Below are 19,796 nucleotides of genomic sequence, written 5' to 3'. Positions count from 1 at the left end.
TTCCAATTCGATGTCATCCTTTCTTAGCCAGGCCCTTTATGGGGGTTCTGCAACATTTTATACCAAAAGGAAATCGAATGACGATCAGGGTCAGCGATCTCAAACAGTTCTAGTTGAATGTCCCGTTGGTCTCCCTGCAGAGCAGCAAGATCCAAAGACCTAAGGTAATGATTAGAGATGTGCATTCATTTTTGCCAAATTGGAAAATTTCAACGAAATTGTCCAATTAGGCATGTTTCAGGGAGCCCGAAAAAGATCAGGATTATCCCGTTTTTTTGCAAAAATTTGTTTTTCCGATTAATGCGCACTAACGGGAGTCAGTGCGCGCTAACTCCCCGTTAGTATGCACTAACAAAAACTAACAAAAAGTAACAAAATCTAACATTTTTAGTTAGTGCGCACTAACTAAAAATTGATTTTTCGTGAAAAAAAGACCCGAACTGAAAAAATACGACATTTTCCATGGCGGCCGAAAAACGAAGAATGACACAAACACAAAAAACGATGCACATCTCTAGTAATGATACAGTTGGAGATAAGAAAGCCATTGTCTCAGGAAAATATCACATTTAGAAAAAAGCTCAGCATACGGCATAATGGAACCCTCTTTCGTAAGAACTTGTATAATTCAAATCCCTTATGTGTCCATTCTCGAAAGGAGCGTGAATGGGAACCCGGGCTAAAATCAGCACTCCCAATAAGGGTCAAAAAATGGGAAATCCTGTAATCAACATTGGTAAGCCTACAATACCAGTGCCATGTTTTTATAATGGGGACTATAAGAACACTGTGTTGCAGGTGTGAGGGCAAAGCCAAGTGTGATCTATGTAAAACATAGTGTAACTCTTGAGGAGCAACCAAATTCGCTTCCTTGGACAAAGGCATAAAAAAAGTGGTACCTATCAACCATTCTCCCACATGCCGCAGATTACATGCCCAATTATAATACCTTAAATTAGCTAGACCTAAACCGCCATATTCCCTCCTTCTCATCAACCTATTCAAGCATAACTGAATGCTTGAATAGGTTGATGAGCTCTGCACCACAAAAATATATGCATTTGCCTCTCAATCCCAGCTACCTCCCCCCTTGTCAACCAACATGGCATCATTTGAAAAAGATACAGCCACCTCAGAAGGATCGACATTTGGTTTAAATTTACCCACCCCAGCAAAGAGAGGGGTAGATCTGTCCAGGAGTTTAGAGGTGTGAGAAAGCACCAACTTAACATGTTCCTTTTGTATCCTGGGAACTTCCCTATATAACATGATTCCCAAATATTTGAAAGAATCTGGGACTCATCTAAAATGAAAAAGAGTCCTACATAGGGCTTTCACTGCATCTGTTATCGGCAAAGCTTCAGTTTTATCCAGGTTAATTTTGAACCCAGATAAAGCCTCATATATCTGAAAGTCCACTAATAAAGCTGGTAAAGACGTGTGCACATTCATAATATGGACTAAGATGTTATCGGCAAGTGCCAAAAGTTTAAACATGCACTTACCCCCCCCCCCACCCCCCCCCCCCCCCCCCCCCCCCCCCCCCCCCCCACAAAGATATACCCCTAATAATGGCATTGTTCCTAATCATTAGTAATAGCGGTTCCAAAGTGAGAAGAAATAATAGTGGAGAGAGCGGGCAATCCTGCTAAGTGCCGCTCTTTAAGGCAAAACTCTCCGAAGGAACCCCATTCAACAAAATTGATGTAGTTGGGTTACTATAAAGCAACTGGAGCACCGCATGAAAGTAACAATCAATTCCCACGACTATAAGCACCTCCCACATAAATTGCCAATTAACCCTATCAAATACCTTTTTGTTGTCAAAACTAAGCAAGCGAGAGGGTAGGTTGTTTAACTGATATGATGGAACCTTGAAATGTCGTTATATAAAAAATAATAAACTATAAGCTACTATATTCCATGGAGGCCACCACTTTGCAGACATTAAACACTGAATTTCTCCCTCAGACAAACTCCGATCAGACTCGGCAGGAAGCCAGACAACCTATCCACCATGATTTTTTCCAACACCTTGATTTCAAAATTGAGACGGGAAATAAGTCGATATGATCCAGGCAATAAGGGATCGCGACCCAGCTTGGGTAGAACCACAATATAAGCCAAATTGGGAAATATCCTTTCACTATAAGTTCCTCATGCATTTCCCCCAAAGGTAATAACATTTTTTCCCCCAGTAACTTAAATTCCCTGGAAAATTTGTCAGGTCCAGGTGCCTTCAAAAGTGGGGCTTGGTGAATTACCCACTGTATCTCTTCCAGTTGAATCGGGTCATTCAACTTATCTCTCTGAGAATCCTCTAACAGTGGTAAAGGAACTCCCCCCCCCCCCCCCCTGTAGATATTCAACGATATTGGAGCTCTCTACAGGAGAGCCACTATATAAATTCTCATAAAATGAGCAAAACATGGCACAGATATCCCTGGTTGAATTTTTAATTGCAACAGAGTCCCCCTTCAGGGCCCTATTATGTCTCTGGCCTCCCCAATGTTTCATTAGGTTAGCTAGCATCCAACCCATCTTATGACCATATTGGTAAAATTTTGCTTTATAATACCAAGCTTAAACATCAATTTCTCACTAGACATCAGGAATCTAGGAGCATGGTTGGACAACCAACTAAATCTAAAAAAATTCATAAACACAACCACAAAGGACTGCTTTTACAAATTGCAAGTCCTTAAAAAGTTAAAACCTCTCCTTCACTTCAACGACTTCCGCCTAGTACTCCAATCCATTGTCCTAACAAAAATTGACTATTGCAACTCTCTCTTACTCTGACTCCCCTCTAACTCAATCAAACCCCTACAGATGGTCCAGATCGCCGCCGCCAGAATCCTTACAAACTCCAACAAAAGAGAACATATCACCCCCATTCTCCGCAACCTACACTGGCTACCTATCAAGTACAAGATTCTCTTCAAAGTCCTTACCATAATTCACAAAGCAATTCACAACATCTCTCCCATCAACTTAGTCACCACTTCGACCGCACACTTCCTCCAGACCCATTAGAAACACTTACAAAGGCACACTGTATGCACCGCCTGCAAAAACGTCACTTAAGAAACGAGCTCTATCTGCTGCAGGACCCCACCAATGGAATGCTCTCCCCCCAGATCTATGACTTGAACCTAGCCATCTGGTGTTTAAAAAAAAGCTAAAAACCTGGCTCGTCAGCCAAGCTTTCCCAGACACTTAAGCAAAATCCAATTGGATATCTCCACCCCTTCCTCGCACTCCATTATTTAGTATCCCTCCCTTTTTGGAATTCCTAGTCAAGCAGTAGCTCGAACTCTCCATCAGCAGCCCTCAGTTCGGAACTTACTTAAGTCCAGTTATCCTCTCTAATGCCAGCTATATTTCATGTCATACTTACGCTCTTGTCACATGCTACCCTCCCTATCACATCGTTCAATCGTTTATGTAAAACCGCTACATTTTTCTGTATAATGTGATTTTATTTGTTCAAATCATTTCTAATGTATTCTATTTGTAGCCCCTTGGCATGTTTGTATATCTAGGAGAGATTGAATTACTGTTCAAATTGTTTTATGGAGTTTTCCTGCTCTATTGTTTTATGTATAACCTAGGGCCCCTACTTAGACCTTGGGCATGTTTCTGTTTTTCTGTTTCATGTAAACCGGATTGATTTGTATTTCTTACAAGAACTTCGGTATATAAAAAAAAAAATCCAAAATAAATAAATAAATAATACAGCAGTGATTTCTGAGCAAAAGGGAGCTTAGTGTAGCCTGTACTTCCAAAAAGCGTTGCTTATTGGCAGGGTCGCCTGAACCTCATAAGCATGCTTCATCGTCTGTAATTGAGTTTCCATCAATAGAATTTGTTTAGACATGGCTTTTCTCTGGGAAGCGACATAAGATATTATTTTCCCCCATTAAATGGCTTTGGCCGCTTCCCAGAAAAGAGCTGGAGTTGCCCGGTGGGCTCCATTATGTTGTTCATAGTCCTCCCATTTAGCATGGAGATAATCTTTAAATCCCTGGTCATTGTATAAATGTCTAGGGAACTGCCATATAAAGGGGGCATCAGTAGAGCGAAGACTCTCTAAAACCAGCCATACCGTAGCATGGTTAGATACCTATAGGGGGTCCAATCTCAGCACGTGTAACTTTAGAAAAAGTAAGACCCTCCGTGAGTAAATAATCTATGTGGGAGTGAGATCCATGGGCCCTGGATATGTGGTTATGCTCCCTAACTTCAGGGTGCAATATGTGCCACCCATAAACTAAATCTGAGGTTTTACAAATGTAAGAAACTCCTTTTGTGGATTGATCCCCCGCATGCCACATCCCGAAGAAAGGTCAAGCTTGGGATCGTGTACACAATTGAAATCCCCTCCTATCAAAATAGACCCTTGAGCTTTCTCAGCAAGTAACTTTGCAAGGGATGAGAAAAAGGAATGTTGATATAAGTTAGGGCCATAAACATTACAAAGAGTGACCAGTTGACCAAATAGCATACCTATAACTAATAAATATCTACCAGTGGGGTCAGTGATCACTTGAGTCGATTGAAAAGCAACATGTTTTCCAATTCCTAGATTCAGCCTGAGAGGAATATACCTCTCCAACCCACCCCTGTCAAAGTTTCTTATGCTCTTTCTCATCCAAGCAGTTTCTTGTAACATAGCAATTTGCACTTTCTGCCTACTCAGAGTTTGTAGTACATTGTAATGTTTAAACACCGACCCCAGGTCAGAAACATTCCAAGTGGCTATTCTAACTAAAGACCTTTGTGGACCACTAATTACCTAAGGGCCTTTCCTGAGCTCCCGAAAGCAACGTTTCCCAAACCCGACCCCCCCCCAGCCTAAGCCCAGGCCACTGATATCTTATTATCTGGGACATACAATAGTGAAATGATACTTCCAAAATCATAAAGATCACCAATGTACCCCAACCCCTCCAACAGAACACCTCCCCTTCCCCTTTTACCCCTCCCACCCCATCCCCAACCCAATCTGCTTCTCCTCCCCTTGTGCCTTATACTCCTCCTCATTCCAATCAATATCCCCCACGTGAAAGGGGGACTAGAGATCCGCTATTGATCGTGAGGGTCCCCACCTCCCATCCTGACTTACAATAAAACTCAAAGTGAAAAAAGAGAAATAGTGAACTAAGGAAAATGAGTAAAAGAGCGTACTGTTAGTACTAATAACACAGCCTAAGAGGCAGTAATGAAACCTGAAAGCAAAAACTAAAAATAGATTTGCTTCGCCAAAGGCCAGTGACTGCTATACAAAAAGCAACTTTATCCAGCCTCACTGTCTTCCAAAAACAAAGAAACATAGGAAAGCTTTATAGCAAAGTAATGGCCAGGGCTCCACTAATTAGTGAAGTCAACCAACAATGAAAAAATAGTCAAACATTAAAACTGTGGTGAAACACTTTGGGAAAGACCCCACAGAGACAAAAGCCAAAGTGTTGCCAGCTACTTGAGACATGGTATCAGCCAGTCCGAGCCTCAGATATCGTGGTGAGGAAAGCTGTGGCCGCTTCCACAGAGTCACACACTGTCACTGTGTTATTGTGAGTAATCCAAAGTTTGGCTGGAAAATGCAACACAAATGGGAACTTTTTCTCAATGAGCTGGATAAAAATCAGTGCAAAAGTTTTGCGCTTGGCTGCCACCCATGCTGAGTAGTCTTGAAAAAAAACAGTACAGTTGTGCCCTCATACTCCAGTTTCCATTGTCTGTAATATGCTTGCAAAATCTCTACTTGTGAGCAGAATTCAGCAGCTTGGCAATTGCGGGGCGCGGACATGTGCATTGCAAAGATTGCGGCCCTAAAATGTGAGCCCGCTCAACTCTACATTTACCATGCTTCACTCCCGGTTGTAATGCATCAGGTAGCCGGTCTTCCAGTATTTCGATGAGCGCAGAATCACTGACACCTTGAGGGATGCCGATAAATCTCAAATTATCCCTGCGTGACCTGTTTTCCCAATTGTCCAATTTCTGGGACTGCGAGTCACGATCTACCTTTAGCAAGGCCACCTCCGCTTCTAGGGTCTGCACTCGATCTTCCGCGTCAGACAACCCCGTACCTGTACCTCTTGCATTTGCTTGCTAGCGTCAGCGAGAAGGGAGAAAACTTTGTCAAACTTCTCATAAACTTCATCAAATTTAGATTCTAACGCAGCCACGACTGCCGCTGCTCCCTTCGTGCCTTGGGCCTCTGCCACAACCAGAGACTGAGGCGCACTGAGAGGCGTCGCCGTTTTAGATCCCACAATCCTCGGCTTGTCCCACTCACGTCATTGAGTTTTAGAGGCCATAAACCAGTGTGTACAGACTCAAAAAGACGTGTGCCAGTAAATGCGGGTTAAACCTGCTGATAACTCAGTGAAATCGTTGCACAGAGCTGCTAATAAAGGGAGAGATTGGGAGGTAGGGATCTGGAGCTAGGCAGGCACACAACCTACTCCACCATCGCATCACGGGATCTCTTCTAGTCCCCCAAATATAAAACAAACTACTCTCTCTCATGTAGTAAAGCATGAAATCCATAAAGCCTCATAGTAGGCCTGCAGCAAAACTAAATCTATTTACTTAACAAAACACGAGGCATAAAGCAAAATACATTCCATATACTTAACACTAAATCACCCATGCCACTACAAACAACTACATATTGTAAAGGCAAATTGCCCACACAGCTGTCGATATTAAAAAAAAACATGGATACAGACTGGCTTTAGGCAATCTGATGGCCAGAAGAGATACTGATCAAAACGTAGCAGAAATAACCTAATCAAGTATGTGATTTGTGAAGACAAGGAAGTAGGCTGGCCAAAAACTATTTAATATGGATTTTGATGAAGCTATTATTCTAACACGGTTAACATTAAAAATAAAAGCATCTTGAAATTATTTTTAAAAATCAAACTTGTCATAATAATTCTGAGAAATGCGCATGGGAAACTGCTGCACTAGTCCATGGTAACGACCACACCTTGAGTATTGTGTGCTGTTCTGGTCACCAAAAATGACATAGAATTAGAAAAGGTACAGAGAAGGGTGACCAAAATGATAAGGGAAATGGAATGATTCCCCATGAGGAAAGACTAAAGAGGTTTGGACTCTTCATTTTGGAGAAGAGATGGCTAAATGATAGAGGTCTATAAAATAATGAGTAGAGTAGAATGGGTAAACGTGAATCAGTTGTTCACTCTTTCAGAAAGTTCAAAGACTAGGGGACAGTCAATGAAGTTACTAAGTGATATATTTAAGACAAATATTTTTTTACTCCATGCATAATTAAGTTCTGGAATTTGTTGCCAGAAGTTGTGGTGAAAGCTGTTAGTGTAGCCTGGTTTAAAAATGTCTAGGCAAGTTTCTGAAGGAAAAGTCCATACTGTAGCTGGGTTTAAAAAGGTCTAGATAAGTTCATGAAGGAAAAGTTCATAAACTATTATTAAGATGGACTTGGAGAAATCCATGGCTTATCCCTGGGATAAACAGCATAGAATCTATTGACCTTTTGGGATCCTGCCAGGTACTTGTGATTTCGATTTGCCACTGTTGGAAACAGGATACTGGGCTTGATGGACCTTTGGTCTGACTCAGTATGGCAAATCTTATGTTCTTATGTTGAGTTTCAAACTATATCAGAACACTGGAGGGTCTCGTTCAGTGGGAAGACAGAGGTTAGCACATGAAAGCAGCAGCTAATCCTTATAATATCACGCTAGGTTAGTATGTAGCCCCTGGGCAGCATGGTATGTCCCAGACTGAGGTGGAAGTGTTACATGTAATGGTACTAAGTTTAGAGAGTTCTCTGAGAATGACAGAATGACCACCGCTCCTGCCCCCCCCCCCCCCCCTGGTTAGACTGCACCCTGAATACTATGTGCAGTTTTGGTCGCTGCATCTCCAAAAAGATATAGTTGCACTGGAGAAAGTATAGAGAAGGGTGACCAAAATAAGGGGCATGGAATGACTCCCCTATGAGGAAAGGCTAAAGAGGTTAGGGCTGTTAAGCTTGGAGAAGAGATGGCTGGGGGGAGGGGGATATGATAGAGGTCTACAAAATCATGAAAGGACGTGAACAGGTCAATGTAAATCAGTTATTTATTTTCTCAGATAAGAGGCCTAGGGGGCTCTCCATGAAGTAACACTTTTAAAACAAATCTGAGAAAATTCATTGCACAGTTAAGCTCTGGAATTCATTGCCAGAGGATGTGGTTAAGGAAGCTGGTGTAGCTGGGTTTAAAAGGGATTTGGATAAGTTCCTGGAGGGAGAAGGTTATTAATGGGAAATAGCCACTGCTTGTTGCCGGCATTGGCATTGGCAGCATGGAATCTGTTTAATGTTTGGGCACTTGCGACTTGTATTGGCCACTGATGGAGACAGGATGCTGGGCTTGATGAACTCTTGGTCTGACTCAGTATGGCATATCTTATTTTCTTATGGAGCTGGGGTTGGTAAGTAAAGCTGCACAGAGCTGAGAGAGAGAGTATTCCAGAAGAGATGGCAATAATGTGGAAGCCCCATGTTCCTTGGAGGAGTATGTAGTTCTACCTGTCCAAACGTCTGAGCAGTGAGGACCTGGAACGTGAGTAAACTTTCCAACACACACGCTAAGGATATACTAGACCCCATTTGCTGAAAACTGTTTAAAAGGGCAGCATTTTCTAGTGCAAAGGTTCCCAAACCTGTCCTGGGGAAACCCCAACCAGTCGGATTTTCAGGATATCCACAATGAATATGTATGAGAGAAAATGTACATGCTATTTACAAGCTATGAACAAATGGTTACAATATAAAGTTTTTGAAACCATTTATATGCCACAAAATGCCAGTTCTGATGCATAAATCTTCACTATACGGGAGAATTGTCTTGAAAGTTTATCAGGTCCAGAGGACTAATGCACCTTCCATATGTTAATGCCCTGCTGCTGTTTAAGAATTAGACCAGGCTCCCTGCTTATATTATAATCATTAATACCAGGTTTTCAGCTTTCTTCCATTCTAAAATGAAACAGTGGATAATTAATTCTGGAGGATATCTATATCTGATTTATCTTTGATTGTTTCCAGTGTAACTTTGAAGATAATTTAGAAATAAGATTCCAACTCTTTGGCCCTCAAATAAAAACTAGTTTACAACTTTCCGCCTCCCCTTCAGTTGAGTGTAGGATCCTGTGTGATAAAGTAACCCAAATTGTACTATACACAAATCCGTCATTAAAGACATCTGTGGGTCAGATGCTGGGCAGCTAGATCTAAATAAGTACTTGAGAAATTCTCTCTTCAGTGAGTAATGTGTTGCCCAGCATAGCTAGTGGAGAGGCCAAGCCATCTACAATCTGATTTTCTCCATATTAGGTAAATGTTTAAAAATACAAGATCTTGGAAGTTGCAAGCATATTTAATGAGGGTTTTTAAATGTTGCTAAAAAAAAAATAGTTTTGCAGTATGGTATGTGCTGTGCCAATTATATTCCGGGAGTAGATGGGCACGATGTCAGATGTTACAAAAAAGAACAAGTGTCCTGTTTTAAGTACTGGGAAGGTTTAAATCAATTTTAGGCACTTAAGAGACCTGAAGTGCTAGATATCTCACTGATCAAAATGTTTCAGAGCAATAACTCATCCTCTGTTTTGGACCCAGTATAAAGGAATGCTGCAAACTTTCTCAAGCCTTCTTGAGCTGTGATGCCATACAATGTCCAAATATCTAGGCTTAGTAGAGTAGTAGATGGCAGTGTCAATGGCACGTCATTTATTTTGCCTCTTGCGTGCTAATAGCATTGTTCATTTGTGCCGTAAACGCCAGCCTTGATATACTGCCATGAAAGTAAATCTGTAACTTAAGAGGATACGTTTCAAACAGACCGTTGTGATGGCAATACCGAATGACGGTGTATAAAACTCTACAATAATAATAATAAATGCGCTTGGCGGCATATACATATGTATATGACTGTGAACAGATCTATGCTAGCATTTAATGTTTAAATCTTTTTAATTAATTTTCCACAAGAAGGCACAAAACAGTCTCAGAATTGAACAACTCGGGAATACTGGTGGACTCTTACCAGTGCCCCCTATTCCTTCAAGTGTCTCTTCCCTCTCCCCAAGCACCCCCCCAACAAGGCCCCCCTAGCTCACAGAATTCACCCCACTAGGCCTACACAAGGAAGGGTTCGTAATGTCCCCTCAAAAGTCATTCAGGATCTCACTTCGAACCTTAACCCGCACCTAGGATAGATGTGCTTTTTTATTTTATTTTTTTTGTTTTATCATTTTTATTGAAACTTTTACAGTTAATGACATTGTAGAACAAGAGCAGAGTTACATTCACTATCAGAGAGTATTACTAATCATACAGTCAAATATAGTACTGTTACATATATGCTCTCGTGTTGGCGAGTAAGGGCAATGTGCATTAGACCATGTCATCAAAAATGCCAATAACAGTTATGTGTAACATTTGATCTGAACAGTATTTCATAACTCTTTAAGTAAACCTTATAATTAACACTTATAAACCTTATAATCCTTATAATTTGTTGTTTTCCCCCTCTCCTTACCTCCACATCTCAATCCCTCCCAGATGTGCTTTTTATAAAATATGATTATCTCAGCTTTCACGCAAATGCATGCAATGCATTGAAAGAATGTATATCGAAGCACTGAACAGATGTACTTTTCCTACCTGTTTAAAACATATGCATGAAAATAAAGTAGGACTTACATGCATACATCATATTTTAAATACTGGTATGCAGTCAGGGCCTTCAAGGTATTCAGTAAATCCCCAGCCCTTGATTTTTTTTTTCCAGCCTCAAAGCTGCTTGTCTGTGTGGAAGGCAGGCTATAGACTATAGGAACAGCAACAGCAACCTGTGTCTGCTTATAGGCTGCCTCACTTCCCCTACAAGGGCACAACAGAGGAGGGGAGGGTCCAGGGCTGCCAGGCCAATAAGAAGGCCCTCTGGAGCAAGTACTTAGCTGCAGGAAGGGATCCTCATGGCGACAGGACCTATCGGCAGCAGACTCAGTTCAGGCCCATGTGTTGTACGAGATGCAGAGCAGCACAGGGCAGAAGGTGGGATCTTGCTTCGGCTCGAGGCAAGGTCCCGCCTTCTGCCCCATGTGAAAAGCAGAGAGTGGAAGTGTGGGACTGGGATGGCTGGGAGCTGCTAGCTGAAGCTGTGCTTATGGCCTGGCCTGCCCTGCCTGTGCAGATTTGAAAGCAGGAGGATTTGAAGGGAGGAGGTCAGGAGGAGGGATATAAATGGCAGCTGGACTGGTCTGGACTTATAAAAGGCAGCAGTCTAGGAGGAGAGGATTGTGTGGCCATTTCTTTTGATCAAGGGTCTATCGGCAGTGCTTGAGCATTGGGGTCAGTGAGAGTCTGAGAGAGTATGGCAGGACTCCCGTACCCTCTGACTCTCTCACTGACCTTAATACAGGGAGAGGGGGGCACTGGAAAAGTGGGAGTAAGACTGCTGGGGCTGGGTGTGGGAAGGGCGAGGGAACTGGGGAGCAAGACTGGGAGTTCTGGGAGGGGGCTGGGGAGTAAAACTGCTGGGGATGTGTGTGAGAAGGGTCAAGGGACTAGGGAGCAAGACTGGGAGTTCTGGGAGGGGCTGGGGAGTAAGACTGCTGGGGATGGGTGTGAGAAGGGACTGGAGAGTAAGACTGGGAGTTTTGGGAGGGGGCTGGGGAGTAAGACTGCTGGGGATGGGTGTGGGAAGGGAGAAGGGACTGGGGAGTTCTGGGAGGGGCTGGGGAGTAAAACTGCTGGGGATGGGTGTGGGAAGGGGTACGGGACTGGGGAGCAAGACTGGGAGTTCTGGGAGGGGCTGGGGAGTAAGACTGCTGGGGACGAGTGTGGGAAGGGAGAGGGGACTGAGGAGCAAGACTTGGGAGGTCTTGGCAGCGGCTGAGGAGGAAGACTGCTGGGGTCTGGGAGGGGAGAAGGGGTTGAGGGACCCGACTGTGGGGACTTGAGGGGGTGGCAGGGTATAAACTCTTGGTTCTCCTTCTCTGAGATGGAAAGTAGGAAGAATTTGATTTTCTCTGTTATTTTTGGAAAATGTGCATCTCTGAATTTTTCTATTGTGTACAGTATAGGAAAAATGCATTCGTTTTCATTTCTCTGGTGTTACACTCCTGACAGAGTATGGCATTTTGGGTTTTCCAGTCAAGTTTTGTCTCACTGTTTCTGTTTCTCATTTGTGATCAGTTCTGTATTTGGTGAGGGGGCAAATCTCTATTTTGCGTAGTTTCTGTGAAAGGATCTGTAGCAGTCAAACTTGTTTTGTTTTCCAATTTGCACCTCCTAGTACAAGGTTATATTATGCTCTAGAGCATTAAGCATATATGTGTGAGCCTGAGAGATAGCGTGTGTGTCAGCGAGTGTTAGAGAGTTTGTGTTTGTTTATAGTTTTTTATGGTATCTCTATTCTGTATTTGGTGTAAGGGTCTGTGTTTTGCATATACAACAGAGATAAGGTATTCTGCTAGTGAGTAATTTCTGTGTAGCCTTTGTTAGCCTTTTTCTGTTCTCCTAATAGGAGGTGTATTGGTGTTTTAGGGCCTGTTGAAATATTTGGTTTTTCATAGGTAGGTTTGAGCGCTGTCAGTTAGTGCTGTCTTGGTTTGGGAGGCTTACTATATTGTACTTGTAATTCAGTTTACCCAGGGCTTTCCAAGGGCCTTTATACTTTTTTGCAAGGTTTTCTGGTTGACACCACAGCAGCGCAAGTAAATATAATATACAGGGGGATCGCGTGATGCGGTGGGCCTGGATGGACGTGCGAGTTTGAACTCCAGGTGTCTTCCCCTAAATATTGAGTGCCTTCACAGGAAAATACCTTATTTCCTAAGCTCAACTGCTAGTGGTAAAATCCGTTAGCGTATGGACAGGTTTATCACGCATTTGCTGAAAGTAATGTCCACCAGATTCTCCAGGAAAGAGGAGAAGCCGCGCCTGTCTGATTGCAAAATGACTGCCTCAAAGGAAAATGCATCGCTGCTAATGGTCAAAGGCACGAATGTGGCAATTCTTACTGAAGCAGTTGTGGCAGTGCTGAGCAGTAAATTTGATGCAATCTCAGCTCAAATTGCCGAAGTATAAAGCTCAATAGCGGATTATGGGTCGCCTCTGGATATGGTGGAGGGGGGAGAGTCAGCGTGGTGGAAGACGACTCTGAGGTGGCCATGGCAAAAATTCAAAAGTTAGAAAAGTTGCTGGCTGATCAATCGTAAAAACTTGAGGATTTGGAAACTGCTCCAGGCGAAATAACCTGCGAGTGGTAGGCATACCGGAGTCGATCGAGGATAAACAGTTGAAGGCTCACCTCGAGCAGGGGCTGGCTAAAGAACTGAGTATTTCGAAAGAGAGTGGATCTATGATAATTGAAATTGGAAATATTGCAGGCATTACCATAAGGTCAATGAGCTTCGGACGTTTGACCAACACATCCTTCTGTTCCAGGATTTCTCACCCCGAGTCTCATCGCAGAAGAAAGAATTAGCCCCGGTGTGTTCAACATTGGTGAGCAGGCAAATCTGCTTCGTACTACTATGTCCAGTGCGTCTGGCACAAGAATTCTGCTCATCTTTTTTAGTCCATGGGTGAAGCACAAAAATTTCAGGAGAGTCTACCAGATAGCGGCAAATGTGCTACTGAGGTAACTGGAGCCGCAGTGATAATTGAATTTAAGAGAAAATGGGTGGATAGCATCTGACCATAGGAACTGTGAATTAAGTCAGCGTGAAGTCCTTGTACAGTAGTGACTGCTTTATGTAATCTAACTCAAAAGATCGAGGAATTGTCGTTCACTAGTTTATTTCTATAGCAGTTATACTCATCAGGTCATTTTAACAGTTTACCTAGCTACTGTTGAAGTTAAAATATACTGCTGGACATTTCTAATTCAGCTAGAAGGCACAAGAATATTAATATGCTGATGTTTTTCTGTATGTAAACTTGAATGAGGTAAGACATCCGAACGCATCTAAGGTGATCTTGGTCTTCCATTTTTGGGAGGCAATTTCTTTTGGGGTGATCTAATGCAGAGGGTTGGTTTAGGGGGGCTCAGAAGGGGGAGGAGTTTACAGTAAGTTTCATAAATATCTTCTTTGTGGAATAATGTATATTCTGCAGGTAGCCATACACCAGAGGAACCACTGTTTGAAATCTCCAGAGGGACTGCAGCTTGAGTGGGACAGGATGGTCTTGCTGTAAGTTTAAGGGAATTAGCTTTGAGATGGGCAAGTGAAATATGGGCTGGGGAGCCCAGGTGAGATAATATTTTGGAACGTAGCCGATAAAGCGAGAAAAAAATATTATCACAATTGAAAAGGTTAAAAGATAGTATCATATTTCTCCAAGGGACACATACGTTAGAAAAGGAACATCTAAAATTGCGGTGGAGGTGGGCCTCGCGGGTATTTTCAGCGCAAGGTTCTACTAAGAGCTGTGGTTTGCTATCCTAATCCATAAATATGTGTCATTTCAAATGGAACAAGTCAAGATTGATCCTGAGGGACGTTTTGGATTAGTAGGGGTGGGGATGGGGAAGCTTAATGCAAAAGAAGTTCTGGCATCAGTGTATGCCCCCAATAATTATAATCATAAATCTTTTGTTTGTCTCAACACCAATTTACAGGGCATGGGTTCAGCTCCCATTATATTAGGGGGGGGACACCTCAATTGTATTGCAGACAATATATTGGATAGGTGGCCCAGTTTAAGGGTAGGCTCTGTTAATGAGAACAAAGGGGTTGATTATTTTTATGTTCAAATTTGAAACTATTAGATATTTGGAATCCTGCTTTATGATCTCCATTTTGGCGAATGCCTTCATGGTTAACTAATGATATACATTTCAAATCATATTTGGAAGGAAAATGGCAGGAGTTTGCTAAGCATAATCACCAACATTGTTCTACGCTTATTCTCTCCTGGGAAACAGCGAAAGCTGTCATGAGAAGTGAAATAATTAGTTAAATATCTTCTAAATGTAGTGCTCTTAATAAAAATATCTTAGCACTGCATAAGCAACTTGCCGCATATAAAGCAAATTTTAATGATCCAGGAAGTAGCGACTGGAAAGAAAAATTCTTGGCAACTCAAAAATTATTAAATGATCACCTCCATAAAAGGGTTTTGGGTTATTTGCTTGCAATAAAACATAAGCTATATAGATACAGCAACAAACTAGGTAGGCTTTAGCTAATTAGCGGGCCGATACAGTAAAAAACGCAGGAGAGTGGGCGAGCGCCCGCTCTCCCAGCGCGCGATCAGGACACACTCCTGTGCGCGCGATACAGTAAGTTAATTTATTTAAATTAGGCCCGGCAGTAAAAAGAGGCGCTAGGGACACTAGCATGTCCCTAGCGCCTCTTTTTGGACAGGAGCGGCGGCTGTCAGCGGGTTTGACATCCAACGCTCTTAATATCGCTATGATATTAAGTCGGAGGGTGCACAGAAAAGCAGTTTTTACTGTGCACTTTCCCAGTGCCGGAAGAAATTAATTTCTGAAAGTAAAATGTGCGGCTTGGCTGCACATTTTTCTTTCTGAATCGCGCGCGCATACCTAATAGGGCCATTAACATGCACTGTACTGTATCGGCCTGTAGGTGAGAGAGCAGAGAGGTTCTGTGCATATTAAAGGCCTTAAGAATTCTAAGGGAGACATCTGTACCACTGTGACGAAGATAGGAAAAATCCTTCGTGATTTTACCATGAGCTGTATACTGCTGATATGGACAAACCCAATGCAAGATCAGCATTTATGTCTAAGGTGCATTTACCTAAATTGGAAGAAAAGATACTGGTGAAGCTGAATAACCCAATCACGGCAGGAGAGATAATAGGAATTATTAAGGAATTGAAGCACTTAAAATCTCCAGGACTGGATGATCTCCATGCTACATTTTTTTAAATTTTATTTTTATCAATTTTCAACAATACAAGCAAGACAAATCTTACTATTTAGAAAATAAAAATGCTATAACATACACAAACCAAATTATATAAATCAGTAATCTAGGAACTATGCATTTATCCATCAGGAAACATTATAATGAGCTGGGAGGAAACTTAAAGGAGATATTTACTGAAAATATAAGGAAACAAGCTTAACATTATAAAGCATTAGCAACCTTATATCATATGGATCCCCAGACCTAGAGATTACCAGGAGAGATAGTTATAATGCTCCTAGAGCATTATAGCTGCTCAGGCAAAAAAAAACTCCATAACATTCATTTTGGGATCTACCAATACATTTACATGGGTATCTCAATATAAAGGAGAAACCCAGGGAAACTGCCTGAGCACTCAACACGTGAAAATCTCTCCTTCTTTCTTGCGTAACTCGAGCGAAATTCGGATATATACAGACAGAAGATCCATAAAATGAAACTGTTATAGACTTGAAGTATTTTTTCATGACTTCACTCAATTCTTTCTCAGAGATAAACGAGACCAGGAGAGTTGCTCACTCATAAATCTCAGCTGTAGAGTCTTCCAAAAACTGCATCAGATTTTCCAATATCTCAGGACAATTTTCCATAGAAACTCTATCTTTAGAGGAAACAGGAAGAAAAAATATCTTGCTGATGGAAGGAGTCTTTCCTTCTTCAAATTTAAGTATTTCAAGGAAATATTTTTTTAAAGTTATATAGGGGGCTCTCCCACTATTTTAGGAAAATTCAAAAACCGTAGGTTTAAATGCCTTGAGTGATTTTCCAAATTCTCAAGCCTACGAGAGACACTAGTTAAATCCTTTATCAGTTTTACATTACAGTCCTGAAATTTCTGCAGTGCTATTTTGACTGTTTCCACACGTGGTTTAATCTCATTTAATTGACCTTCCATGCTACATTTTACAAGGTTCTGAGTGTTCACGTGCAAGAGTCTCTCAAATGTCTTTTTGATACTATGATTCAGAAGGGAGAAATGCCAGAATCAATATGGGCAGCAGTGATAATAGTATTACCTAAACCGGGTAAAGAACTAGACAATCCCGCTTCATATAGACCTATTTCGTTGCTAAATCCTGATATTTATTTATTTATTTAGCATTTTTATATACCGACGTTCTCGATACAAATATCAAATCAGGTCGGTTTACATAAAACAAAACAATCGCGGTGAGGCGTTACAATAAACGGAGTTTCAGAACATGAGAATAAATATTAAATAAACAACAGTGACTCATCAAATGACGAGAATCTATATAGTAAATAACATGTAATAAAATAGATAATGGTGTAAATAACTAACTTGAAATAAAATAAATAATAAATAGAATAGTATAAAATATATATGTAAAGACAACAGTAACTCGTTATGATACGTGAAACATGTAGAGAATAACTAAGAATAAATGATGTGTTAATTTGCAGGTATCAGGGACCAAAGTTTATGTGCCTGGTTATGTGCCTGGTTATGTGCCTGGTTATGTGCCTGGTTATGAGTAATGCATGGGCTAAAGAATTAATGCATCCACAAGTGGAACAATCAAACAGGTGGGCTGTCAAATAACGTGGATTCATGTGGAGATAACTAAAAATAAATGATGAGCTGAACAGTGACCAATGTTTATGAGTTTAGATATCAGTAATGCATGAGCTAAAGAATTAGTGCATCCACGCGGGAGGCTTTCTCTACAGGTGTGTTGTAAGTGGTTTGTCCAGATGAGGTGGCTTTCACTACAAGTGGGTTGTAAGTGGTTTGTCCAGATGAGGTGGCTTTCACTACAAGTGGGTTGTAAGTGGGTTGTCCAGATGAGGTGTAATCGGGCCTTGAAGAGGTGTGGGCGGTCGTGGAACTTGAGGTGTGGTCATGGAACTTGTAGTGAACTAATTTTACTCTTTTGCTCTTTGGCCCGTGTCAGAGTGTTCCTGCGATTCTGGAAATGCTTGCCGGAAGAACCACGTTTTTAAATTTTTCTTAAAAGTTATATGACAGGTTTCTTGGCGTAGATCCGGTGGTAATGAGTTCCAGAGGGTGGGCCCAGCTGAGGAAAGTGCTCGTTTAGATCGTGAAGTTTTGATCGGGGGAGCGTATAAGGAACCTTTGTAGTTGAATCTGATAGGTCTTTGTGATGTGTGAGGTCGGAGTTGCGAGTTTAGGTTTAGGTGTGCGGTGCCCGTAATATCCTTGTGGATCATTGATAATGTCTTGAATGTGATTCTGGCTTTTATGGGTAGCCAGTGCAGACTGTAGAGAATAGGTGTTATGTGGGCTCTTTTATTTGTGTTGGTGAGTAACCTCGCGGCAGCGTTCTGCACCATCTGTAAGGGTTTTGTAGCTGTGATCGGTAGACCTAACAGGAGCGAGTTGCAGTAGTCTAATTTGGATAGAATTATCAAAGTTATTAGCAAATAGGTTGAAGTATGTTCTTCCAAACGTAATATCTATTGAACAATCTGGTTTTGTTCATGGCAGACAATCTAATTCCAACATTAGATGGTTAATCTTAGCTATGGAAATGAGCCTATACAACAAAATACCAATCCCAATTGTTGTCATCTTTGATGCGGAGAAAGCCTTTGGTAGAGTTTTCTCGGTCCTTTCTTAAAATATGTATTGCAGGAGAATGGATTCTTGGAACCTTTCTGGAAGCAATAAAGGTCCTGTGCACCAACCCTTGGCCTACATCCAGGTAAATGGCACGCTATCGGAGGTGTTTTCTTTACATAGAGGCACAAGGCAAGGATGCCTGCTAACACCTTTGTTATTTATTTTGACCTTGGAGCCATTAATAAGAAGGATAAAATTGGAGAGTTCTATTCAGGAGATCCCAATAGGGCTTCTGGACTCCAAAGTAATGTTGTTTGCAGATATCCTGATGACATTATCAAAGCTTCAGCAATCACTTCTGAAAGTGTTGAGTTTATAACTGAATTTGGGAGGTTCTCGGGGTTAAAACTGAATTTAAGTAAATCGGAGGGCCTCAATGTGTCCGGGAAACTTCAAGATAGTTGGGTTTTCTTTCCATTGCGATGGGCAGAGGAGAAGATTAAGTACTTAGGGGTAATAGTCCACCAAGATCCTGCACAGAAGTACAGATGCAATTTACTACCTCTTTTAAGGGATTTCAAACAAAGAACCCAGGCTTGGATGGAGTTTCCGATATCAGTTATGAGGCGAGTAGCTTTATTAAAGATGATACTGATCCCGAAATTACTATACTTTTTGCAAATGATTCCCATTGTACTCCGGAGGAAAGATATCAATTATATAAACAATCTTTGTTCTAGATGCATATGGAGATCAAGAAAGGCGAGGATTCCAGTGATCAAATAAGTTATCCAAAATTGGAAGGGGGACTGGGGTTTTCTCATGCCATCAAATATGGCATGTAATTTGATGATGATTTTTCGCTGGATAGATGGCAGTGGTAGTAGCAGCATTCTGGAGTTGGAGAGACAGTTTGTCTCTCCTCTTAATTTAAAACACATTTTGCATGTATCAATAACTAAGCTTCCTTCCTTAATTTCACAATCGTTGCTGTTCGAACAGCTAGAAGTTTATTAGGAATTTATTACACCTCTCCTGGGAAGTATCTTCATGCCTGCCACTGACTGGTAATCCACAATTCTGTCCAGGAGACTCACAGGCTGTGTTTAAGCGATTAGAAAGTAGGGGGGTGGATTCATTACAGTTCTTTTTGGATCTCAACACAGGAAAGCTACCCTCCTTGGAATACCACATTGAGCATTTAGGTATGAGTAAAAAACACTGTCTGGCTTAATTTCAGATACAGAGTTAT

Source organism: Rhinatrema bivittatum, chromosome 5 (assembly GCF_901001135.1).
Source record: "Rhinatrema bivittatum chromosome 5, aRhiBiv1.1, whole genome shotgun sequence".
NCBI classification, from domain to species: domain Eukaryota; kingdom Metazoa; phylum Chordata; class Amphibia; order Gymnophiona; family Rhinatrematidae; genus Rhinatrema; species Rhinatrema bivittatum.
This window is presented reverse-complemented; position numbering follows the sequence as displayed.